Source organism: Catharus ustulatus, chromosome Z (assembly GCF_009819885.2).
Source record: "Catharus ustulatus isolate bCatUst1 chromosome Z, bCatUst1.pri.v2, whole genome shotgun sequence".
In the NCBI taxonomy this organism is placed as follows: Eukaryota; Metazoa; Chordata; class Aves; order Passeriformes; family Turdidae; genus Catharus; species Catharus ustulatus.
Window position 1 is genome coordinate 10,252,213 of NC_046262.2, and position 26,920 is coordinate 10,279,132.

Here is a 26,920-nt window from a genome sequence, read left to right on the forward strand (position 1 = left end):
CAGCCACAGAAAAGGCTATCAATAATTCATTTTAACAAAAAAGGAGATCAAAGAAAAATGCTGTATTAGTTTGACATTTTGATATGTTGGTTCAGGATTCTTCTTTAATGTAATATGTAACAAACAGCACAGTTCATCTATAAATGCCAGACACGCTTGCAAAATTGTTGAATATAGCAGGTCCTATTAATATGCACTTAGACTTTTCAAATTAATTCATTTTCACTGCTTTTTCATCACTTTTACTGCTTCTACCCAGCAGCTCTAGGTCAAGTGGAGCTCTCAGAAATGCTACACAGAGTTTCCAAAGATAAAGTTTCAAATTTGTAACCACATTTCCATCTATTTCTACATGTTACCCACCACATAACTTAATGTCCAACCCAACTTGTTTGACTATTACGTACTTGCTGTGAATTGCCTCTGAAAATTGCACAGTCGGGAGCCAGAATGAGGTGCTTGTGTCCTAAATCCACTGTCTGTGCAAGTTCACTCTCATATATTGTGGTTTGATTTCACTTACAATTTCCTTATGGGCATTTGGTGGAGTGGATGAAGTATATTATACTCCAGAAAGCACAGGCTTGCAATCCACAGATTTCAGTGTTATGTTGCAAGAGGTACTTATTGCAGTGGAGAACTGCTGGCAAATTTAACACATATTGCTCAAGCTCAGTCTGTATTCCCTTTGCTGTGCAGAAGACCCAAGGGTACTCACATCTTCTAAATTTAAGCAGGGTAGGGCAAATCTCTTGCAAGATAAAACCCCCTGTAAAACGCAGAAAATGGTTAACTCTCTGTGACTCATCTGTTCCAGGGTCAAGTAGAAAAGCAAACACTCCTGTTGTTACATCACTTTGATAAAGGATTCTCTTTAAAGTACATTTTTAGGCAATATTCAGGCAGTTCTTTTAAAAAATATTTCCCTAAAGTCCTTGATGGTGACAACCTTTGTTAGAGGCTGACACAGTATTGTGCTGTCTTTGGAGGGAAAGCAGTGGTCACTCATGTCCTGAGCATGGCTGGACTACACAGATTCTTGGATACAGACTTGTAGACCCGTGGTTTTTCTAGGTATTGTAGCTTTTGCATTACTATATAAATGGGCTGCTCTATCTAGAAGAGGGTTGTATTTTGTTGGAGGGGACAATAGTCAGCAAATGTGATGACACTCTGGATGGTAAAGCTGTTTCCTGATCCGTAAGATGAAGTTGTATCATCCTTGTTACGTCCTTGTTACATTGTGAACAGGACGAGCCAAAATAATGTTGGTTTTTTCCCACCAAGTGTCTGCAGAGTGCCATGCTGACAGCTGCGTCTTCTGGAATCCTACAGCACTGCCATATCTGCAGAAACAACCCTCACAAGACTGAGACTGAGTCTTTTCCTCACACACTTCAACCCAAGGATTCCCATCCCCATGACCTCTCATCCCCAAAAAATCCAATCCCCAAAACTCCCACGCACAGTGTTTCTTGGATCAATGCTATTTGCAAGGAAGCACATCCAAGGACAAGATCCTAAAGCCAGGGCCACCCAAATCTATGCTTGCCCGACTGTCTCTTGGGCATCTCTCACACCACGCAGGTGTTGCACCATATCGAGGAAAGCAAGTCCTGGCCATGCCTGCAGATGATATAACTGCAGGTGGGACCAACTGTTCCCAAAGGTGGCCTTGAGTCTTCCTTTAATCACATGTGGAATGTGCACAGGGAGTAGAAGAAAAATGCTCGAGCTAAAGACAGCTCTCCAGTCTTCCTTAGTCTTGTTTTGCACATGCCAAGAAATTTGTTAAATCACTAAGATGCTTTTGAAAATTTTAGTCACTGATGGAATAATCCCCCCCACAAATCCCAAAAGAATCTCCAAAAATACATTCCCACTCACTCAAAGGGCTGCAGTGTGAACTACAGACCTCTGAAACCTGTTTTAAAAAGCCACTCTGGAGCAGGAGGTAAGGAATGGCCACAGACAGCCAGCGACAGATAACATGCAGCAGGGTCCCATCTGGCAGCATGAATTTTATTTCTGATTACAAAAAACACAGCCCAGAGGCGCAGCAGCTGGACAAGGATCTGGCAGCTCAGACTGTGACCCCCCCCCCAACATGACAGCTCCCAGTTCCTGGGATAGGGGTCTGAAGCACATACCCTGCCCTGGTCCCAGCAGCACCACAAAATGGAGAACAGAGCAGCGAGCGGAATTTATGAGGGATTGAAACACAAGACACAACTTTACATGAGCTGGCCACTCTCAGATCTTCACTTGTATCATGAAATCAGTGGAGGGGGGAGGACCCTTCCCTGACATACAGTACGAGCACAAACAAGTTATTATTTGAAAGGCTGTACAAAGGTTAAGTCTTTAATCCCCTTAATCCAGACGACAAACAAACAAAACCCCAAGAATGGGATCCTGGAGCACAGCTGAGCGCTGCCAGGTCTCCTGCGAGGGCTCTCTATTCACATTGCTGCAGCCAGTTATGAGCCTCCAGCTAAAAAGTTGCTGCAAAGAAAATAGACGCAGGCATGGTTTTATTCCCAGTTCTTTAAGGCTTATCACGGGCAATTTGGCAGCCTGGGCTCATGTTTCAGTGAGCAGGGTTTAATCCTCAGGTCAGTGGTACCAGGGTTACTGGATTTCCAGGTCTGGCTGCCATTGCCTTCCTACTGGCTCTCGAGTGCAGTGACTCCTGCTTGTTACTGTGCACAGGGAAAATGCAGATTCAGCTGAATAAAATCAAGAGTAGTCAAGGCAGGGGAGGAATCAGACAGTGACACAGAGCAGCATCAGAAGATGAACTGCAGAGTGTTTGGGGCCGAGGACAGCTCCTTTTTTGGTGCACCTTACAGGAAACAATTCGGGTCAATGAAATGCATGCCAGCATTTCTACCACTCCCAAACCATGGCACTGTGGTAAGCAGATACCAGTGCAGGCACTCAAGGGGTTAAACGGATTTAGGACCTGACCTGGGTTTATAGAATACTGGGAAATTCTTCCATTTATTTCAGCAGGAATTGGGTCAGCTGCAACCATGCATCCTAAATGAACCACAGGAAGAGTATCACTAATTTCAGTAGTAGTATTCATGCAATTCAAAGCAGATGTGTGGTTATTTACCTTGCTGAATCAAGTCTACAGGAAAGGTTTAAGCCAGTGAAATAAGCAGCACTTTTAAAATGGCACTATCTTTTCTGCCATACAGCCCATCACAAGCTTCTGAGCTACCAAAGATGAGATGCAAGAGATTGTCATTAAAAACCACATTTCCTCTCAAAGTTTTTCTCATCTTTTCTGTATCTGTCTTACCAAGTATAAGCCATTTAGTGCAGAGTCTGTCAATTTAAAGAGAAGAATTGGTGGATGTGATCTAAAAGGTCACAACTTCAGCAGTACTTAGATAAGCCAGCAGAAGAGTTAATAGCACTGGTACAGCCTAACCCTCGACAAGAATTTCTAACAGTCCTTTTGGAAATGAAAAGTCCCCTTTCTCCTCATTTTGGAGACTCTCCGGCTTGCTGCAATAGCTCTCTAGGCATCTCCCTACTTTGCTAAAAGTTGAATTGGGCCCAATCTCTCACTCTGAGCAGAGGTCAGACCAGTCACACTGGCAGAGTGGCAGAGCATGTGAAGGCAGGAGACCTGCAAGATGTTCTCTGGTTGTTGAGCAGTTGGTCTGGTGAGTATCAAGCACACCAGATGCACATCATCCCTGCAGTCCTGCTCACCATCCCCACCACAGCCAGTGCTGCAAATCATACATGGCAAAGAAAATGCAAAAGACTCTTGTGTGATGCAGATACAAATTATATGATCCAGTCTCCAAATCTCAGCACACAGGGCTAGAAAAAAAACACAAAGGCTCCTACCTGAGCTGACGAGACCATCACTAACCACATTCAAAGAGATCTGCAATGGCACAGGCAGCTCCTGCTCTGCACAACCCTCTGTCTCTGGTCTCAGCAAATCCCACTAAAGCATGGTATCCATTTGAGATTATATGAGCACTGAGAGGAAAAACTAGATGGGAGGAGGTAAAGAAGAAGACACTCAGCACAGATCTCAATCTGTAACTGTTGGAACAGCTGGAGCTTGCCATGAGGATGGCAAGTGTCTCATCTCCCTTTGTAAAACTGCAAAGGTCACTGCAAAACCACAGGCCAGTTCTGGTTTCATTTGGAAAGAAAAAAACTCCATGGTTCATTTAGATTCTTTGAGGGCAGTCAGCCTGCTCCCATCTCCCAGCACAGAAGCCCCATCTGCCCAGTCGTTCACCCCACTTTCACAGAGCCCAACAGTTGTGTTTCAAGATGCACTACAAAATCAAAAGAAAAGGGGCAATGACTGTACAGTCCAGAGAGAGTGGAAAGGACTATGAAGGGTAATAAAACCTCTTATTTACATGGAGACTGCTCATGCCATACACTATCAGGCTGCCAGGCCCCCTGCCTGCCTGAGTGCTGACAGCCTTTCCATCCCTGACTGTTCACAAGGTCGTGGTCCCTGCTGACATTTCATTCCACTTACCAGCCTGGTTTTCCTTAGCCCCACCAGTTCCAGGTCTGATCTCACAGCCAGTAGCTCAAGAGTACAACAATTAAAGATTAATGTTGTAAGTGCATGGAAAGTAGAGAAATCCAGATCTTTTAATGTCATGCCAGACTTATTCACTTTTAAACCTTACCCTTGTGCTTCAAGACACCAAGCCAGGAGTGTCACTTTTCCCCAGCAGACTGCAAATGCTTTCTTCCTCTCAGCTGCCAACTAGTTTTGTGGGCTAATATATTTTTCTTTATTTAATTATTCACTGCAACTCATGAAACATTAAGCAGCTGCTTTCCATGAAGAAATGAGTGCTGTTTCCCAACGCCAACATGCTAAGTATCCTTAATAATAGGAATAAGGAAATGAGTTTACTAGAACAAAGGGGGAAAGGGCAGAGAATATGAGAGAAGCTCAGAGCAACTAGGACTTACCAACACAAAAAAGCCCACCAAGACTTCATTTCTGAGAAAATGGTCACAATTAGCTGATCAGGGAAATAAAAGCAATAAGAAACAGACTTCTAAAGTACAAAAAATGTTTTCTGATAAAACTTCTGGGCTACAATTCTTCTCTTTCTCAATACTGGAGGGGATGGGTCAGTGAGAAAGCAGCCACAGATGCAATGCTACAATATGTAACAGTTGTGTTTTCTTAATGGTGCTAAACCCCTGATAGCTGTGAGAAATGTGTGTCCTTCCAAAGAACAGAAAGTTAAAGGCTGAAGTCATTAACAAAAGCCTATCCAAGCCACAATTTTCCTGTGAAAGCAGGGCTGCAAACACAACTTCCAGTATATGCTCTATTCATTTAATGCCTTTTGCAGCAGCAGCAGCAGCAAGAGGTGGTCTCATCAGATTACAGAGCACGGTGACCTCCTGAGAGCTCCCCACACCGCTGCACTGCCAGCTCACCATCGATCCAGGATGGGACAAACCTGGTGACCTTGACACCTCTGCTGGCTCCGATGAAACTGCGCTCTGCCCTTGAAAGCCTGGGTAGGATTGTGTGGGCGAAAGGATTTTTCCTGATTCTGGTGTTTATTTGTTGGGTCACAGAGGTAAAATTATCTCTGTTTGATTACTTAAAGCTGTTGGCTGTGGAGATAATCTGTGCATTAGCAGCTGTACGGTGGGTGGTTTGCAGTTCTGAATCTGTAGCTGGAAGCAAAGAAGTCATTTTGCACAGCACTTCAAAACCAAGAGCTGAGCACACAGGACAAAAAGCCCTCCACGGCCCCACGCAGAAGTTGCTTTCTGCAAGGAGAAATCCTCTCATTTTCTGGCAATGAGGAGGGTGACTGTCCAGCCACGTCCTCCTGAACTCCCCCACCTCCCATGGCAGCACCCATGGAGAAAGAGCACCTCGAGCAAACACCCGGTGGAGCCTTAACTCCTGCAATTGCAACATCTGTCTCTTTATGCTTTCACAAAAGGACACTGATTACCAGTAGCACAGCTTAAAACAGCAGGTCTCAGCAACTTTGTTCAAGAGTCACAAACTTGCTATCACGAATCTAAATCCCATTACCCTTGGGAGGAAGGGAGGCTCAAACCTCCTACCTGGGCACAACTTCTCTGGGAAAGGTGGAACAATGCTCCTGTGCACTGTGGATAAATATTTAGAGTGCAAACACTGCTGGAAACAATGATCTAAAACTCTCCATCTGCTAATCCACCAAGCAGCAACTCCTTTCCTACTTGTGTCTGTAGGAGAACCATAGCAAGCTGCCCCTTCCCAAGGCAGCATAACTTTTGTTTGCACATTTTTCTCTGAGGATTTGTGATTTTTCTCCTCTTACCTTCACTTTGTCTGCAGCTGCTGAGCATTAGTCCTGCCAAGGAGGAGTGGGGGCAGTTCTGGGCAGATTTCAGACTGGAAGATTTATAAAGAGCAGACATCAAAACCAAAGAGCATGATAGAAGATAGCAAGGGACATGAAACTTCCCAGGGATGGGAATGACAAGAAGCAGAGATGCATACTTATATTATTAAAAATCTGCATATGAAAGCAGAGGGGAGCATCCCCTCACACAACAGACCTGCTCAGTGCTATCTCTTCACTTTGGCATGGCCTGAGACAGAGCAGAGACACACAGCTAATGTTAAAGTATCACCTACAGGGGGTTTTTGGTTGTTTGGGATTTTTTGGGGTGGGAGTGGGTAGCAGTTTTGCCAGCACTCTGTATGCAAGTGCCTTACTGTGGTACACAGACATGTGCAACCTCCACACAGCCACAACTGCACTGAAGATCTGTAGGCACAATTGATAATATCTGGAACACATTAAAAAATTAGAATGTATAGTTCCCTCAGCAGCTGTACTACTTTTCTCACAGTCTTTACTAATTAGCATACATTGAGGAGCTGCCGACAATCACAGGCCCAAGGTCGTGTTCAGCCTCCTATAAACAAGGCACAGAAAAATACCTTCAGCATTGGCAACACTGCAGTCTCTCATGTCACAGAACTAAAACTTCAAAGAGTCTCTTTGCCATAAGCTCTCCATTTTCTTTCTTTTAAAATTTTTTAATTTTTTTTTTTAAATTCTAAATCATATAAATTAATCAAATACGGCACATTCGTGGATTGGTCCACCACCTCTCTTTTTCCGTCCTCACCCACTGAAATCCTGCCTGACTTTGGGAGCAAAACTGGAGTAAATTCATCCCTGAGTACTTTATAATGCAAATTATCACACTGAAAGATGCACATCAAGGAAGGCAGCCAACAAACAGCTCATTTTTGTGAAAGGTGTGGGAATGGAGGACAGAGAGTCAGACAGGGCAAGAAAATGCTCAGGTTTGCAGATCCCAAAGGCAAGCACTAAAACCCATTTTGAGGCACTCCCAACATTCCCACTGCCATCCTTCCTGTACTTTAAAAGCTATTTCCACCATGTCACCAATTTTTATACCTTTTAGCAAAGAATTTAAGGTAGTTTTGTCTGCTCAATACCATTAAGAGTTAAAAATGACATGGTCTATATTGTCTTAGGATGAAAAAAGGGACAGACAAGGCAAATGTTTTATTTATGCTCTAAAACTGGATGTGGAAAGATTTATAAATGGATTAATTTTAATTAGTGTCCTCATTTATTTAAAAAAAAAAAAAAGCGTGTCTTAAAATTAATGCATCGCTACTCTGAGTATTAACAAATATGTCAACTCTTTGCTTCTTTTAAAGCTCCTTTGCTGCTTAGAGGTTTTTTATTATATATCAAAAAGCAGCCTCTGATGAGGTCAATTTTCAAAAATCGTGATGGAATGCACCATAGCACAAACATTTTTCTTGATTTTTAACAAGGCAGGCCCATAAACATTCTCTGGGGTGAATGCACTGTGGCCTTTGTGTCCCACCTCACAGCAAGGTGGAGGCATCCCCCGAAACTCATCCCAAAGAACCTTTTTGCTCTTTGGGAAGTTAAAAAAGTTAAGGGATGTTAAAACTAGGTACCCAGCCCTGAGAAGAAGCATTTGAGCAATGGCTTTAACATCTGTGTCTCCTTGAACTGTTTCTCTGGTGGCTGCAGAAACTGGATTCCTTGCAGATGAAGCTCAGGTGTGGTACCTGAGAAGATTTTCAGAAGACTGCATGAGATGCCCTGGCATTTGTGGTGTATTTCATTAAGGCACCAAGCAAAATGGAGTCATAGCATAAAGATTTTGTTTTTCTGGGGTTCAATAATCCAAACTCTGCCTACCTGAGTTTCTTCTGCAGCTGCCAGGACCACAGACAGCAGAGCTGCCAACCACCAGCCTTTGTCCCCACCTTCTCCACGCTGACTCTGGCAAGCACAGAGAGGTGTCTGCCTTTGGGGGCTCCTCTACAGCACAAACCAGGTAAAGAAGTCTCAAGTCACTTGCTATCTCCAGGACACCAAGGCCCAACACCTCATACACAAGCTCAATATTTGCTTGCAGTAATTCCGACACTGCAGGACTGTCTCTGAAGGCATCCCCTCTCCTAATCACAGAGTCCCACAGGTGAGCTCTCTCATCTGAGCTGCTTCTTCCTGCATAAGCTCCACAAGATTCAGCCTTTCTCCCCACCCACAGCACCTGCACCCACCACTGAAATTCTCTTCAACTTCCACTCAGTCACTGCAGCCTCTTCCCTCCACACGTTAACCTGACTTGCCTCCTCTACAGCCAGCACCACAATGGAATTAATTAATTTTTAAAATTAACACCACTCTATTACTGCTTTTTTTTTTTTACTTCTTCAGCTCCTTGCTGCAAGCATCTTCCAGTGCTGAACGTGACATGTGCTTTGACTTTGCACATGCAGTCACATTTTTCACTCAAGCCGCTGAAATTACTTCCTGTGCTGGAAAGAGCTGGAGAGGAGCCCCCATTACACATTCCCACAGCTCCAGTGCCTCCATGGCCACCATGTGCTGCCTATTCTGGCAGTCCAACAAGGCATGAAATGAAACCCCTGGCCATTCTGGAGGGCATGCTGCTGTTGTAATAGCCCAAACACAACCCGCCTGAGCATTTTAGGGAATCACAGCTGTGAACGACTGGCTTGTGAAGGATGAAGTCTGGCACCTTCCTGTGCTCCAGCCAAACAAAAGGGAGGAGGAAGAGGGAGAAGTGACACTTTTGCCTCCACTTGATGAAAGCAAAATCTGATGGAGGCAGGGCGGGGGGAGGGGGAAAGAAACAGTCTGGGCACTAAGCCCCTTATTAATTAATGCATGTTTTGAAAAAAGAAATGCAACAGTGCACTCATTTCAGCTGGTTTCTAGGAGCTTTTGTGACCTTAATAATTTATGTTTATGCAAGCTGCTTATAAGGTTGAGCAGTTGGGTTTTGTAGATTTTGTCCATTGCATTTAACTGAGATGAATACATCTAGCTGTATGATGAGGTTGGCCATAATACTCACAGGAAAGCTTTAAAAAAATTGAAGTGTTTTTGGAAGGGCTAACAAAATTCACAGCTTTGTCTGAAATAATTTTCCATCTATTAATAATAAACACAATATAAGAAACAGAAAATAACTTTTTTTCCCAGATTCATTATTTCCCTTTGCTTTTCATGTTTTGGCAGCATTTCCAACACCATTTAATTGCTTCTCAAGCACATAATCGGGTCTCCTGGCTGTTTTGCTTTTCTTCATAGCAACATGAGTGCAAAGGAGGGATTACAAATACCAAAGTGGTCAGGAAAACTAAGAGGCAGGTGGAACTCATATTTTGGGTATCAGTTTGGGCTCCTGCAATGCAGAGCAATAAGTAGCAAGAACACTGCCAGCACAGGGAGAGGTTTTACTATTCCAGACTTGTCACCTGTGGACACACAACTCCTCTGGACAACTCCTCCTCTGGCAATGGCCTGGGCTGAGCAGCAGCTTACACCCGACCCACCAGGTCGCCAAGAAGAAAACATGCCAACACCCAGAATAAGCAGCTGCTTATTGTCCTAAATATCTTAAGTCTTTCCCAATATACCAGATATGACTATACCTACACACTCTTCACTGAAAAAAAACAGGTTTCTGGAAAAATCTGCATTCATTTTTATCAACACAAAATAGGCTACTTTTCTCACTATCCCTTCAAAATCTGGCAATATTTAAGGGAAACTGAGAACTGCTCTTTCCTGAGCGCCTTCAACAAGGAGACAGGGATGCTGCTGTAAAGGGTCACCTCTGAAATGCTGGCAAGCTTGTGCATATCCCTGCCAGGCCATGTTTAAACTGGAAGCTCTTCCATAAAGACTCTTAGTCGGTTTTTAACCTGACTGTATTTAAACAAGTTCTTATTTAAGAGAAGCAGTGTTCATTTAAACTGAAATCACAGTTTGCTGCTCAATGCAAACTGCCAAGGGCACCTTCCAGCAAACAGAAAGTTTCTAAGTGCAGTTGAGGAAGAGCAAACCATTCCTGCAGTGCCAACAGCATCACAAAATAAATGGAAGTAGAGCTGAAAGAAAAAGATGGCTGTGAAAGACATGGGCTTTTGCTCCAGGTTTGCTCTGTCTTTAGTAGAAATGGGCCCCAATGGATCTATTTTCTCCCCCCAGATAAAGGATGTTAGTGTTTCCACTCTTAACAAAACCTACTCACACATTGACACTCAGAGCCTACACAATGGCTTTGAAATACCAACCATTTTCAACAGGCAGTGCAGCCAGCTGAACTCCAGGCAATTACAGATCAAAATGAAACCAGGCGATTTTAAGGCAAGTATTAGATCTTTCATGGAAAATCTCAAGATCAGTTTCAGCAGCCTAACAGTTTATTAAAAATTAAAAAACAATAATGTAATCAGTTTTAGCAGCTAGAAGTAGTTCTTGGAACAGCCACCTCCCCCCCATCCACAACAAAAAAGAATCCCTATGAGTAAGAGCCCATGACAGCATCATTGCCAGTAGATAATGTAATGTCCACTGTCCTGACTATCTAGTAGTACATAAAGTTCAAAATATATTTCCTTGTGTACTTACATGACTCAGACTAATAGTTTTACTGGTTACAGATTAGATACCTAAATCAGTTGGCACTTATCCAAGCTCCATCAAATTTGAGGCCATCCCTTACCCCAAGGCTGGATTATCCCCACTGAACACTGAACGGAGACACTGAAGATATCATGTCATACCTTCCAAACAGCAGGAATTCCTGCCTCCAATCAGAGAGATTACTCCTAAGCTATCATCCCATCTCTAGGAGGTATTAAAAGGCCACAGATAAAATCATTAATCTCAAAGCAGGCTGTCTCCAGTCAAGGCCTCCGACTCACAGGCTCCATTTTTCCAGTGTCTGTACATACTGAAAAAGGATTCCATTAGAGGATCACTCCAAACAAGAAACAACAATTCTAAACAGTTTCCCCATGTTTCTCAAGCTGAGCTACCATTTTTGATGCTTGCCCACATCCACAAAAGAGTCATGTAGGACACACCGGCCTTCAGACTGAAAAAAAACCTGAAAAAATAGTTCATTTAGGAAACTTGTGGCGCCTGATTTCCCTACCTCCCAATCCTAGACGCACATGAAAAGAAGGCAGCTGCCCCCTCTTTGCCTGTGTACAACCAGTGATTTCACATCTATCAGACTGGAGCACTCAGGCTGCCTCCAATGCTGGGAGCACCACAGCAAGCCAGAGCACTCTGACAAAGAAGGTTCTTTTATGCAGCTGTAACTACAGGCCATTACCTTTCACACAGAATACATTTTAAAGTAAATAAATGTACAAAGTACCAAATGATTTAGTGGAATGTTCTGCAGACAAACAATGCTACCTACCCCCAAGAATCAAAATTAATTGGAGGAGGAAGAATCTTTTAATTGATACAACTCTATATTGTAAAATGGCACTTGAGTGACAGGCAATTACACTTCAAGCAATTTCTATGATATAGTGTCTAACAGAACAGATACAGCAGGAATAAAAAAAACCAAGCCTAAATACCGCAAGAAATAAAATTTGTGTGCACTCTCTGTGTGATCAATGCAAACATAACCACAAACATTTACATTACAATAGTGCAGTAAATAACAACCTCACAGCTGAGACATTTACAGGCACATTAGTAAAAACACTTTCACATCTTTCATGGAGAGGACAACAATTTATTCAACCACCCAAATAAGACATCTTGCAACCATAAGTCATGCTTTAATTAGGAAGGATCCTCCTGAAAGCAAAGCACAGGTGACCCAGCCGGTCCTTTCCACCCTACACGTCCAGGAGCTGTGATTCACCACACTTCAGACTACACACTGCACAGAGGTTCAAATCCTTATTTATGCATGTGGACAAGGCCTGAAAGACAAGGCTGCAGGCCAAGCTGAGCCCATCACACCCCTCTCCCCAGAGCCCCACACCTCTCAGCAGCCACAGTGCACCAACCTGAGTAACTGCACATTTTGGAATGGTGCCACCCGTTTGTTTGCTGCATTTATTTATTTCCTGCTGAGCTATGGGACAGATTCCCCATAGAGAAATGCTCATAGCTTTATTCAGAAGATGAAGAGGAGGATGTTTTCTTCTCCATGAGAGGGAGGAGATGGATTCCTGCTGGAACAGAATGTGTCACATGTCATCTCACAGCCCAAGCCCCATCACGGCAATGAAGACATTTCTCTGCTCAGCTCCTCACCCCAAGTAGTCAAGGATCGAAACACAGCCCATATGGAGGAAGGTTCCTCTGTGGTACAGAAGAATGAAGGGTGGGGAAGGTGATTAAGAGAAGGGGAATATAATCTATGCTGCTGAGAGCCTGGGAGGAAAACTGAAACCTGGCTAGAATTCAGCGTATTTGTATTCCTAGATAAACATGGTGAGCATATTTCCAGCAGAACTACCTGTGAGGAGAGCTTGAAAACTGAAAAATGGCACTGCAGATCTGGGATGACCATAGATGAAATAGATAGTCATCACTTGCAAAAGTCCTTCAAACCCAGGCACACTGGGAAAACAGGTAAGAGCATAACAGGATGAATATTTTAAAGATGAACAGCTGGTTAAAGTTTAATACCTGTCCCACTTGTCATCTGAAATCTTTCATGAAGGGAACTGAGCTCAGATGAGACAAGGACTTTAGTCTTTAACACGAGGTCAGCTGCCATTGAAGCTCCTGCCAGCCTTGGTTAAAGCTGATGGGCTGACAGCCAGGCACTACAATGAGCAGAGGTGGCTGCCAGGGGTCCCATTCACCCTCCTCCCCAGCACAGGGGACTCAAAGGAGCTGCACTGTGTTCATCAGAGTGTTTGGGTGGCATTAAATAAGCAGAGCCTTTGGAGTTTGAGTTTTGCTGCAGCTTCTGGACAGAAGCTTTCCCAAAACCCGTGGATCCTAAGTCTCTTTTTGATCTTTGTTTTGAGAAATGCATACCCCAACAGATCTTGGTCATCAGTTTTCACTGGCAACCTATCTTCCCACATCCCTCGAGTGGATGGACAGCAGGATGGAGACTCTAAGTAGAGATCAGGTCAATGACCACCTGAATACAAAATGTAAATAATGTACCACCAAGTATGTACATCCATAGGAGCCAGTGAGGCTCATCCCAGAGTCCCGAGGGAATTGCCCAATGCAGTTTGCAAGACACTCTCCAAGTCTGAAAAGTCATGGCAGTCAGGTGAAATCCCAGGTGACTGGAAAAGAGGAAATATCATGCCCATCTTTAAAAAGGAAGAAAAGGACTCTGGGAAGCACCTGTCACCCTACCTCTATGCCTGGGAAGATCATGGAACAGACTGTCCTAGACACTGCGCTGAGGCACTTGGAGGACAAGGAGATGATCTGGGACAATCATCACAGCTTCACCAAGGGTAAGTCCCACCTCTCCAACCCAGTGGCCTTCTGGGATGGAATGACCACATCAGCAGACAAGGGAAGGACTATAAATGTCATTTATCTGGACTTTTGTAAAGTCTTTGACATGATCCCCCACAACATCCTCCTCTCTAAATTGGAAATAAATGGATTTGATGAGTGGACTCTTAGATGGATAAGAAACTGGTTAGAAGGTTGCATCCAGAGAGTAGTGGTCAGTGGCTCAGAGTCCTGATGGACATCAGTGGCAAGAGGAGTCTCTCAGGGGTTTGTACTAGGACCAGTGTGATTTATTATCTTTATTTATGACACAGACGAAGGGATTGAGTAAATCCTCACCAAGTTTGCAGATGACACCAAGCTGAGGTGGTTTGACACACCTGAAGGACAGGATGCCATCCAAAGGGACTTGGACAAGCTGGAGAAATGGGTCCATGGGAATCTCATGAGGTTTAACAAGGCCAAGTGCTGGTGCTGCACCTGGGTCAGATCTGCTATCTGCACCCTGGTATCAGCACAGGCTGGGCATGAACAGACCCAGAGCAGCCCTGCCCAGAAGGACTTGGGGGTGCTGTGGGTGAGAGGCTGGACATGCCCCAGCCATGGCACTCAGCCCAGAGAGCCAAACGTGTCCTGGGCTGCATCCAGAGCCCCGTGGGCAGCAGGGCAGGGAGGGGATTCTGCCCCTCTGCTCTGCTCTGCTGAGACCCACCTGGAGCACTGCACCCAGAGCTGGGGTCCTGCACAGGAGGGACAGGAGCCCAGAGGACGTCACCAAGTTGATTAGAGAGCTGGAGTACCCCTCCTACGAGGAAAGACAGGGAGAACTGGAATTGTTCAGCCTCAAAAAGAGAAGGCTTTGGGGTAGGACCTAATTGTGGCCTTCCAGTACCTGAAGGGGCCTGCAAGAAAGATGGAGAGAGACTTTGTAGTCCTGTAGTGACAGGACAAGGAGGAATTGCTTCAAACTGAGAGAGACCAGGTTTAGTTTAAGTATTAGGAAAAAATTCTTTGCTGTGAGGTTGGCAAGGCACTATAAGAGTTTGCCCAGAGAAGCTGTGTTCAAGACCAGATTGGATTGAGCTGGGAACAACCTCATGTAGTGAAAGATGTCCCGGTCCATAGAAAACAGGTTGGAATTCCATGACCTTTAAGGTTCCTTCCAATCCTGCCATTCTATGATACTAAGACTAGTATATCCAATAAAATACACAGCTCAGTATTAAAGCTAGACCTTCCCCACACCACTGGGCAACTGCTTTTGCCCTGCAAGCAGAGAGAGAAGGAGCACGTTTCTTCAGTCAGATCACAGTTCCTGATTTATACAAGTGTTGTATTTGCATACAGCTGGAGAAATGGAAAAACCCTGCTCCAGCAGGAAACAAGCTGTCTTTTACCCATCTGGGAAGATAAGAGCATTGCTAAACTTGCAGACAACATGCAACGGGATGGTGGCATGGGTAAGAGGATATCTAGTGAAGTCCAAAGTACTCACAGAAGACCAAGCAGCTGGGCTGCTCTCATGGAGATCTGTAATAGCAGGAGAAAAAAAGCAGGATGTTTTCCCTGGAAGGCAATAGTGAACACATTGGGTTTGGCATCTGTTTCAGGAGGTCTTACCTCTGTCAAAATTCTGGACAAAGCCTATTTGTCTGAGACTTTTCAAAGACTGGAGCAATCATCAAAGGTCTCCTTCGTTTTGTAGGTCAGGAAGGCTTTGGGTTTGGCAGGATGTCAGCTCACATGTATTCTGTAAAGTGCGCTTTAATTTTTCATTGTAGCAGCACCTACAGACTTTGATTGAAATAAATAATGAACCAATTTGTATCATGAATCTAGGAATCACTCTCTTCTGGTCTCCATCATGGAGAGGATTTTCTTCCCAGTTACAAGTGTTAATGCATTTATGCCCTAGTTTCCCACAGTGGGTGTCACTATTGAAGTGTCAGGAAGGAAGGTTAGAGCTGCTTTTTCAGACTGTTCCTGTCAGCCTCAGCAGTCCGTTTTGGATGAAAACATCCCGGCAGAACACAGCCTGAAAGAAAGCTGGATTTTAAACAGCACAGCAAAAGTCTTTGTGTTGAATATGATTAAAATGTAACATTGAATAGGTCTTTTTCCCAGTCTGAGTCAGGGAGGACAGCTCCACTGTGTAAAAATTACAGGGTTTTTTTTGCAGAATGACAGAAGTTTCACAAGTCTTTAATGTAGTTAAGAGACCATTTTCCATGGTTTTCTCATTTTTCAATGCTGTTCTTTCTGGCAAATGCTGGCAGGTACTGCCCCACCACAAATCCTGGCTGGTACTGTCCCACTTGTGAGAGCTGACAGGGGACAGCAGCAAATCACATGGTGAGGCCTCAAAGCAGTGCCTACCTTCACTTCTCTCACAGCAGAAATGGTCAGAACCAAAACCCAGTGGGATCCAGATACTCTGTTTGATTTGAACCATTCTGTGTGGGTCATGATAATTTTGATAAACACAGTCAGCTGGGGAGGAGGGAAGTCAGTTATCAAAAGGATATTTATGTAATTTCGAAGTTCTACCAAGTTACTTTAATATATTTCCATTTAGAGAGAAATTTAGATCAAGTGCACACAGCAAGTGCTGTAACCCACCCAGCTGCTAACTCCCCTTGCAAACTGCCTAATACTGCAGAGAAAGTGAATAAAATGCTGGCCAAATCGAACAATAATGGAATTAAAGCACAACAGCATGGCTTACAGCAGTGTTCTAGCAGCATCCTTGGGAGGCTGCACTGAAGAGGAGCTGCCATTAGGCAGGTATAACAGGAGAAGTATTAGATTGCAGCATTACAGCTGCTCCCACCCCCCTTGCAGAGCTTTACAATGTCACAGCGAGGCAGCACTATCAGTGTGCTGATATAGATTAGGAGCCCTTTTTAGACAGAAAAGGATAATTATTTTCTCCAAGAGAGCACCCATAAATTAATTTTATTCACCCAGACCACCTCTGTCATTGCTGGAAGCTGCTGCTGCTGAAGGACCACAGTCTCTGCCCTAGATGACACCACATCGCATGCAAATATCCAGCTCAGAGCACTGGTAACTGCACAAGATATAATGTCTTGTGACATGGTGAAGGTCATATTAGACTATTTGACCTTCAGGCTAAATTTATCAATTCAGTGAAATATATTAATAACAGAGTTTTTAATTAAGACAACATCATAGAAAGAGCAGTACTGCTTGGTCCATTGCAGATCTGTATTAAGGCACAATATTCATTTAATCACTTTTGTACATGATCTAGTTAAAATTAGCCGGGAGAGCTGTTCCTGTAACACGTGGGTAACAGAAACAGAAAGCTGAGGCTCACCAAAGTGAAGTCACTGCACTTCATTACAACCACAGCAGCCTCAGCAGGGCCAGACACGCCAGCAGGGAGAGGCAAGGAGGGAATGCTCAAGGATCATACATGCTACAGCTCAGACCTTAAGGAACAAAATGCAGTTCATTACCCTGCCATTGTTTTGACAGAAACAGACCCCAGATTACTCATTTGCTGCTGCTATTTTCACTCCATCAATAGTCGGGTATGTCTGAGTTGGTGCTGGATGCGCTGCCCAGAGTGGTGTAAGGCAGTGCCAGGCTTCCCCAGGCTCTGTGCAAGACCCAGCTGCCACAGGGACAAGGGGGGCAAATCCAGAAAAACACTCGTTTCTACTCTTTCTCTGCATACGTTAATCTACGTGCTTATTCCTGTTTACATTATGAGGTGTATGTCATAAAAGAGCTTACAGGATGTATTCTGCAGCCAAGTTAATATTGCTGTTGGAGCCTCAGTCTCTGAATTTCCTGACTTAACATTGACCAGTTAAAACTACTATTTCTTTTTAAAAAAAATTTCTGCATTTGTCTGATGGGTTTAATGAGTGGTTTGAATTCATTTCAGGTAAGAATGCTACATAGAACACCCACAAACACCTGCAGGAAACCCAGCAGGAGACCAAGTTCTATACTGGAGACAATAACAATATTGAGAAATATTAGCTAGTATAGAAATGTGTACAAATATAGTACAGAAGCTACTTTTAGCAACAACATTCAGAACAGTTTAGAAATGTGCCCGCATTATAAGACCTTTTCACATATTACTCTGGTGAAACCCAGACCTTTTCATTTAGGGCAACTCAGCTGTCCTTTCTGGAGACAAAGTGTGCTGTGTACAAGAACTATAATTTTCAAAAAAGGGTTTTTTTCCACAGATGTCCTGACTTGGATTTTAAAGGCAGGAAGCATTTCCCAGTGCTTGTGCAGATGAGCTAAGACAGATGGACCTTATATTAAAGCCTTTCCTACCTCCCAACACAAGCATACACTCTTGCACCCAGCCAAAATCCTGCCCAGAGCCGTTCCCTATTTCACAAAGCTACTGAAAAGCTAGTAAAACACCCATGGTAACATCATGAAGATATGCAATAGCTTTCAAATTTGACCCTTACAACATCAAGTCTTGATGTCAGCAGGATTGCCAAATAATCCCTGGAGTAGATACCTACCACTTGAGATAGCTGCAGCTCTCTGCATTCCTAGGAAATCCTTTACAATACCACTTGGACTCTGACCTTCTCTCCCTACTTAAACTCATTTGAGACAATCAGTGTCTTGATTTCCACCCTGGGAATCCTGGGCATCCCTGGCTGAGCCAGCTCTGCTGTGCTGCTAGCAGAGTTGCTGGCAGCTGCATTTGCCAGCTCAGAAGCTGGTAAACCAGACTAAACATCTACACACACATCAAGAGTTCTAGACCAGCATTCCCCTGTCAACATTTCAAAGGGAGTATGGAATACACCTCCTGTGGAAAAAAAAAAAAAAAAGAAGAAAAGAAAAAAAGAGAGAAAAGAAAAATAAATCTTCCTTCTTCCATAAAGCGTCCGTAAGTTTTCTAAAAGTTTAAAAAAAATTGGTTTCCTCCAGGCTAGGCACTGAATAATTTTAAAGAAAAAAAGACTTCAAAGACATATTTTCCATTCTATTTGCGTTAGGGCGTTTTGTTTTTTCAGAAAATTATTAACTCAGTAATATTGCAGGTTGTTCTTCCACGTGCCATGAGCAGATAATTCATAGAGTGCAAAAACCAGATAATTCATAGAGTGCAAAGACCCATGCAAGAGAGGGAGAAGGCACTCTACAAAAGTTTGTGAGTGTCCCCAAGGGATTAGCACGACATTTGCAAGGACATGCATCCAACACACGAAAGTGAGAGCTGCAGAGGGTGTACGGGGCATCGCAGTTTGCCTCAAAATGAAGGCAGAGGAGCCTGCACCGAGGCGGCTGAGCACTCCGGTGACACCTGCTCACAGCCACTCCAGCGGCCCCGCTGCCGGGGGTAAAACGGAGCCCATGCCCTCATGTCTCCACTGAAAACACGAGGCTGGTGCGGGGACAGTGCTCGAACTGCCTCTGCACCGCCCAGAGCCCACCAGCATCTTGTGCCAATCCCCCGCAAGCTCCCGCAGCCCTCAGGGACGAGGGAGTGGAGGCAGCTCTGGGACGATTCCTCTCCCGAGGCTTCACAGCGCTCTTTGCCAGCCAGAAGCAGAGAAGATTTGACAGCCCTTTGAGAGAAATTCATGAGCGTGGCCGTTCATTAAAAGGATACCGAGGGAAAGCACTGAGGTTAACGGGATGGGCTATATTAAGCCCATTTACAGCTTTATGGTACCTTCAAAGGGGCATTAGATAGAGCTTTTTACGGCCACGCAGAATGGTCAGATAGTTACAAACTGAGACAGGTTTAAGAGAGTACCCCAGGCCACCCGATGGAGAGGCAGCACAGTTAACTTCAGAGTCTGAGGTCAGCTCTTGATGTTTTCCTCTTACATATCTCATCCACAACTGCTCCCCGGCTTACAACACCGCGTATATCACAGCCTGCTTTGTGCGAGCAGGAGTATTTAATGGCACAGAGAACTACCTTCTGATGGTTAGAGGGGAAAAATCGGCCACATGCTTCATGCTGTCTGATTTTATTAAACTGCTGCGTACATGGAAGTGGGGGGTGGTTGCTGTTTTTCCTGCAACGGCAACGGCAACCCCTCTTCCTCACATCCCCGGGTCCAGCTGCACTGCAAGACGGTAACAGGCACTGTCACAACATGACCTAATCCACGCCGGGAGACAGGACCAAGTGTCACAGCAGGAGATCGAGCTGCCCCTCGCCCCCCAGGCAGGGATTAGCACAGCGAGGGCTGGTCAGAGACCCTACAAGCACCCCCAGATCGGGAATATGTCCCACTGACCCCCAGAGGAATGAACTCCCACCAGCCCAGCAGGACGGACCCTATCAACAGTTGCCCCACTGACCTACAGAGCGATGAACCCCACTGACCCCTGGGCAAGGACTCCTGCAGCTCACCAGCCTCCTGGGGATGGAGCCCCCGACACGGTGGGGTACGCATCCTCCTGAGCCCCTCCAGAGGAGATGCGACCCTCAACCCCCCTGGGAATGGAGCCCCAGGGATCATGGGGAAGGCACCCCACGGACACGTGGAGGAGGGGCTGCTACCCCGCACAAACAACTCTGGGTAAGATGAAGAGCCTCAGCCCCGGGTGGGGAGGTGCACCCTGTCCTCCCGCGGGACACGGAGCCTGCAGGCAATGGGGAGGCACCCACGACCCCCCGCAGACGCAGCTCAGGGGGCTGCACCTCGCCTTCTGCCGGGGCACGGAGCCCGCGGTGCCGATGCGGGGTGGGATGACCACAGTGACCGCCGGGCGATGCAGCCCCCGCGTCCCGCTGCGGCAGCGCGGGGGGAGTCCAGCCGAGCCGAGCCGAGCCGAGCCGAGCCGAACCGAGCCGAGCCGAGCCGAGCCGAGCCGAGCCGAGCCGAACCCAGCCCACCCAGCCCAGCCCAGCCCAGCCCAGCCCAGCCCCGCGGGAGCGAAGCCGCCGGAGGGGCAGCCCCGGCCCCGCCGCCCCCGCCCGCAGCCGCGCTCCGCACTCACCTCGGCGGGACGGGGCCCCGCTCCCGACACCTGCCCGGCGTGCCCGGGGCAGGCGCTCCCGCCCGGCGCCGCCGCTCCCCGCTGTGCGCCCGGCCCGGCCCGCGGAGCGGGGGCGGCCCCGGCGGGGCGGGAGCGCGGGGATGCCGCGAGGGGCGGCCCGAGGGGCGGGCGGGGCTCCCTCCGTGCCCCCGGCCCTCGGCGGGACACCCGGGCCGGACACGGACGGCGCTGCGGGAACTGCCTGCGATCTGCCGGGATCTGCGGCCCCCGCCGAGCAGGCGGTGCTCTCTGGCAGGGTTTTGCTGTTTTCGGGCACATTGGGATTTTTTCAAGTCCTTTAAACGTTTTCCTTGTATCGCTTTTATCTTCGGTTCTCGCTCAGCGGGCAGTGCTAGTTCCAAGGATGATTTAAATGAATTTCTTTTTTTTTTTTTTTCTTTTTTTTTCTTTTTTTAATCTAAACTGATCCTTTCTAATATTTTAATAAAGTTCTCTTTTGTTTTTTTTTTTCCTTTAGCAGAATCCTCAAGATTATCAAAATGAAACTACATTCTAAAGTGTTTAGTTGTTTTTCAGGTTCACTTTCCTTAAGCACTGCAAAAGGGAATGGTCACTGTCTCTGTTTTCTTTCAAGCTACAATCCTTTCCTGACTTATGCCCCTGTACAAGGCTCAGGGAGTGTGTTTCCAGCACTGCTGTTCTAAAATTAAATCTAAATTTAAAAATAAATAAATAAATAAAGAGAGAGAATTCAGATCAACCAAAGTGTCTCTAAAGTATTGTCTTTATTAAAGACTCTGTCAGGTAATCACGTTACGGTTTGGCCCAGATGCCCTGCCTATCACTTCTTTGAAGATGATTGCTCGTGATGGCAATGTCTGGGCTGATAACTAAATCAATCTCAGCGTTTAGAGCAGAGGGCTGTCTACTGGCACTTGTTGCAATGACAGGCTCACCACGAGATACCAGGCAGTGCCTCAGGACTCTTCAGCAGGGGAAGGATGCTGTGAGCTGAGTGGAATTGTTCTGTGAATGCATAATGCTTCCATGCAAACGGAACAGTACTGCAGAGCGCACCCCTGGGCAGAGCACCGAGGTTTGCCTGGTGTCAGCCAGACCACACGAGAAAAGAAACCCAACCCCTTTCACACTGATGACCTCCAGGATGAGGAGGAAAAAACAGGTGTGTGATTCCTTGTTTCCGTCAGGAAATCCCAGGCACACGGAGCAAGCCATGACTGGCGGGAGTGCATCTCCCAGTGAGTGGAGTTTTCCCACCAGCACTGCTGGCAAACAGGCTGAAACCTCTGCAGACCCCATTAACCTACAGCACGCAGGAGGACCTCGTCCTGTCCTGGTTTTCCCCTGCATCTTCCTTCCAAAGTGTGAGCCTGTTAGGTGGTTCCCTGCAGGGCCAGGGTTAACCCAGCACACAATTCAATGAAATGTCAGTGGCAACATGTTTGGAGGTGCAACAAGTTCTTCCACTGTTCAAGACATGGTGTGGCTAACGCTGCCCTGTGTCCCTGCCAGTGAAAAGTCACAGGGCAGCAAGGCCCTTCTAAAAGCACTGCAATACGAACCTAATTCAGTCCCCATTTGTGACTTTCCCTCCCTGTTTCCAGGAACCTGCCTTTGAATGATGCTCAGTTCATTATTTATCCCCATGAGAGCAGACATGCTTGCAAATCACTCCTCTGTGCTGTCAGGTGCCTCTCTGGAAATGGTGCTGGCTCACAACAGCATGATGGATGATGGGGTGAAGCAGGATGACTCTGAGAATTATATCCTTTTGAATCCCAGTTCAAAACAGTGATTGTATCCCAGTGGGACATGAAAAATTCCCAGAGGGCCCGTGGCCCATGCTGACCCCTTATTTCAGAGCACAACTCTCCCTTGTGATGAGTTCTGTTGGGAAATAATATCCAATAGCCGTGCACACATTATGATTAACTTTAGCAGCAGTACATGGATCAGAATCACCAATATATATATGCAATAACTTCCCATGACTCATTATCTCTATTTTTTTAAATCCACAAGTCCAGCCTATTTGTATAGCTCACTAACACAAAGGAGCAGATTATGTCTGAATCACTTCTTATTCAAACCAAAGCAATTCTGTTCATATCAGGAGTTACACCAACACAGAAGTGGCATGGAAATGGACTGCTTTATCTTTCTTTCCTCCCATATGACAGTATCATTTAAATCTCTCTAAAGTCAGTTGTGTCCATTTTCCCCATTTTCTGCATCAATTGCAAGATAATAGTATAAAGCACAGAAGGCTGGGTGCTCCTGCTGCAGAGCATTTGGCCTCTGGAAGGATTACATGCTGGAGTCAAAGCTGATGCTCAAAAACAATGTCTTTTACTAAGCTTTCATAGGCAGCTGTTGGCATTTGGCTTTGTGATGTAAATCAATCACTATTTATATCTTCTGATTACAGGCCAAAAGGTTGAAAAGATACTGTGCTATATGTGTTGGGTTTGTTCTGCAGATCTCTATGGAAAGGTCATCTTTATCTACAACCAGAATCAGTCATTCTGGAGGCTGATGGTAATATTTTACATTCACCTGTAAGCATCTGAGAAACACTGCTTTTTCCTACTGCTCTTCCTGAAGGTTACGCAGGTTTGTTATTAAGTAACCTGGAGGTTATGCAGGTTATGCTCTTTTGCAATATGAACATCAAAATCCCAATTAAATGGAGTTTTGGGAGTGTTGGTCTCCCAACACTGATATATAGGAATTGCAGTACTGAATTTTGCAGCCTGGTCAGATGTTCATAGCATCAGCAGCATTCTGTGCTTTTCTCAGGCACCACCTGACTAGAGATTAAATATATCCCTCAATGTCTGTCATTCTTCACCTCCCAGAAAGTGCCCAAAGTCTCGTTCAGTATTGCTGGGGGAAGAATGCTGAAACCAGAACAGTTATCTGGAACCCAGAGGAGCCTTAAAGGGATTCTGGAGCTCAAGGAAAAAAACAGAACCCAGAGAGCAGAGATAAATATCAGATTAGGCCAATGGTACTTTCAGAGTTGATGCACTGCAGAATTTTGTCATCCTAACAACGTTTTATCCCAATGCCATCTTCAGCAATCTCTAATTGTGTCACATTTTCCAAGAGCAAGCAGGATATTCTGCCCTGACCCATGCCACCCTGGCAGTGTCCATCTTCTGCCAAGCTTTGGGGATGGCTGGACAGCATCCAGCAATTCAGACAGATCTGCTGAGCTGTGACCTGCCCTCAGCTCTCCCTGAAATCCCCAGATGTGAGGGGGTTACATTATTTTGAAGTTTTCCTGTAGCTGTCTTGATGGGTCTTTTTTAATGGCCTGGGGACAGACTGTCTGGCAGTAGGTACAGAATAAAGTGTAAATGAAAAAATATAACATCATCATATCCAGGTAGGGTGCATATAATGCTGCCACCACCGACAGCAAAAAGTGGGGCAATAAGTATCTGGGACTGATTAACCTGAATTACGATTTTCCCCCAGCAGCTTCCAAATTTCAGGCTGTGATTTAAAAACCGCAGCGTGAGTCCTGACACATTGTGAGCTCCACTGGCAAGACTTGTGCTTTGCTGTGTTTATGGAACAAAACAGGTACCCTTAATTTTAGTTATGATATAATAATCTTCTCTCACATCTTATATCTGCCCTTAACACAGACTCCCCCATGGACATAGCTGGTATAAAATAGACCAAGGACAAGCCACCACTGGCTGTGCTATTATAAATTCCATTCACAAGGAGGCTAAACTGAACTATTCTATGTGGAAAAATTAACCAGCATGATTACAGTAATAACCCAGAGTTATCATGGTCCTCAGGTGGGCCCACTGTTCCAATTTTATTTGGAAATAATTACTTCAAAAGCAGAGCAATTTTTCCAGGATGCTGTCTTACTCTGAAGGAATGTATCCGTGCTGCTTCCACTGCAGCATCAGTGACAGTGATTTTCTTTGCATAAGCAAAGCCCAAGAGAGGGAACACATTACATATGTCTCCTCCATAATGTGCTGCAGTAAATACGAGACTAAAAGGGCTGAAAAAGAGAAATCTTGGAAGTTGGATAGAGCCTTGCACAGAAAATGAAGAGTCACACCAGGCTTGGAGCCACAGCCACAATTTGGCTCTGTGCAGCCTTGTGTCATTTGTAGCAGTGACACTCCACTTTGTTCCAGCTTTAATTTGGATCCCCCAATCACAAATGGGAGCAGCAATAACAGAAAAAAATTATTCTGATCCAACATTTTTTCAGTCCTTTCTGAAACCCTACATCTTTACAGCAAGGGGGAAAACAAGCTAAGAGCTGTGAATCATCAGCCGGGATTTCTCTCCCATTTATGCCTCTTCTGGCTTTTCATAGACTAACCACAAATATAACTAGGATGTAAAGTTCCCCAGATGCAATTGATTTCCTTCAGAGCACAAAAGTGGTTGACCCTTAAGAAGTATTTAGCTTGAATTAGATTGAAACAAAAGCATACCTCGAACATACAGGGTGGAGAGCTAAAGACAGGAAGCAAAAGGGCCATTATCAACAAGACTGAAAATTTTAAATGAGAAAATATACACTTAGATACATTTTCTATATACTGTTTGTGAATATCACACATTAAATTTTCATTTTCTGCAAAAGTCTAAGATATGTACACTATGTAAGTCTTTGGTTTCTTTAAGAGACCAAAGTCAATATTACGAGTCAAAGAGTCTCAGATTCAAATACAAAAATACAACTCTTCATGGAAATACTAATATTCCAAGCCCCTGAGGGTAAAAACCTTAGATTGTTTGGTATATATAAGACACAGTTCTCTATAGACCCTCTTCCATGGAATTCCAAGAACAACACTTGTTTCAATTTTCAGTGATATAAGATACCAGAGGATGCTCACTGAATGATTTTGACCACAAACAAGAGACGAAAGAAATAGATAGATAAATCCTAAGGTTAAAATAAATCAGTCACTAGAGATCTTAGAGCTTCTCACCAAGGTAAGATTTTTTTGCTGATTTCTTTAGCAAATTAGTCATCTCCCTCTTTATATTGTTCAGTGTTTATCAAGCCTGCTCTGACACTGTGTTTGTTTTTCTTTGATTTTTGTTATTAAGTAATCAATTCCTCCCTTTGCCTACAGCAAAGGGTGTCTTACAATTCATTAGATTTCATTGTTAAATATGTGGTCACATACATAAAGACATTCACCATTTCAAAAGCACCTTCTTCAATTTGAACTTCATCTTTGCACAAAAATCTTTATCTGCTCATACCTATAGGAGAAACCAGAATGTTTTATTTACAATAGTTGAGTGTGTACTGTCTCGGTAGAATGACAAGAAAAGCACTGAACCTTTTCTGCAGAGAACTGGCACCAAGGAGTTATCAAATAACTGTGCAATAGATACCAAGCCTTGCTTAAACATTGCCAAAGCAATCTGTCAGCAGGGAATGTCCACAGCCTTAAAGCACAAATAGCAGAGGCAGTGCCTAGCCAGTATCACATTAATCAGGGGCTGTGCAAAGAGAAGTGTTTTAAGAGATTAGGGAATTCTGGAGAAGCACTGCCTCAAGGCTACCCAGCTGCCAGGACTCCTGTGTTCCTGGGTACTGGCACTGCTCCTGCTTTCCCTCTGCTTTATCCAACATGGGCTACAGTCCACCAGAGCCAAAGGGATCAGCCTGATTTCATAACACAACCAGTCTGATGTCCTCTCCTTGCAGGAAGCCCTTGCCACAGACAAATCCCTTTAGCAGTCTACGCGTTGTTCAATAAAATGCTTGTCACACATGTTCATCATTATAATCCTTTGCAGTCAGATAGTACCATTCTTCTGATGAGCTCAGCCTACAAATTTAGCTTGAATCTGGTCTGACATCTGCCTCCAAGTATGCTTTGATTTGAAAAATCACGTTAAAACCCAGCCTAGAATTGTCTCTGCTTGTGCATGTGGGTCTCTGTGTGCCTGGACACATGGATAGAAATTCCTAATATTTCAGTGCTGCTTGAATGAGTGCTGAGCACTGCAGGCCATCTGCCAGTAACTATTTTTCTAAACTTGGAAAAAAATAAGAAAGGAAGAGATATTTTAAAGCTTTTGCA

At 44.9% G+C, this 26,920-nt stretch overlaps 1 protein-coding gene across 3 annotated transcripts in view; it reads right to left on the minus strand.

The window, feature by feature from the left end:
* PDZD2 (PDZ domain containing 2) overlaps positions 1-20,880 on the minus strand; it is a 201,808-nt gene extending 180,928 nt beyond the window's left edge. For all 3 annotated transcript variants that reach the window (XM_033085233.2, XM_033085232.2, XM_033085231.2), the window contains exon 1: positions 20,808-20,880. The gene's annotated coding sequence lies outside the window, so the exon portion shown is untranslated. The remainder of the gene's footprint in view (positions 1-20,807) is intronic.
* Positions 20,881-26,920: the final 6,040 nt, after the last annotated feature.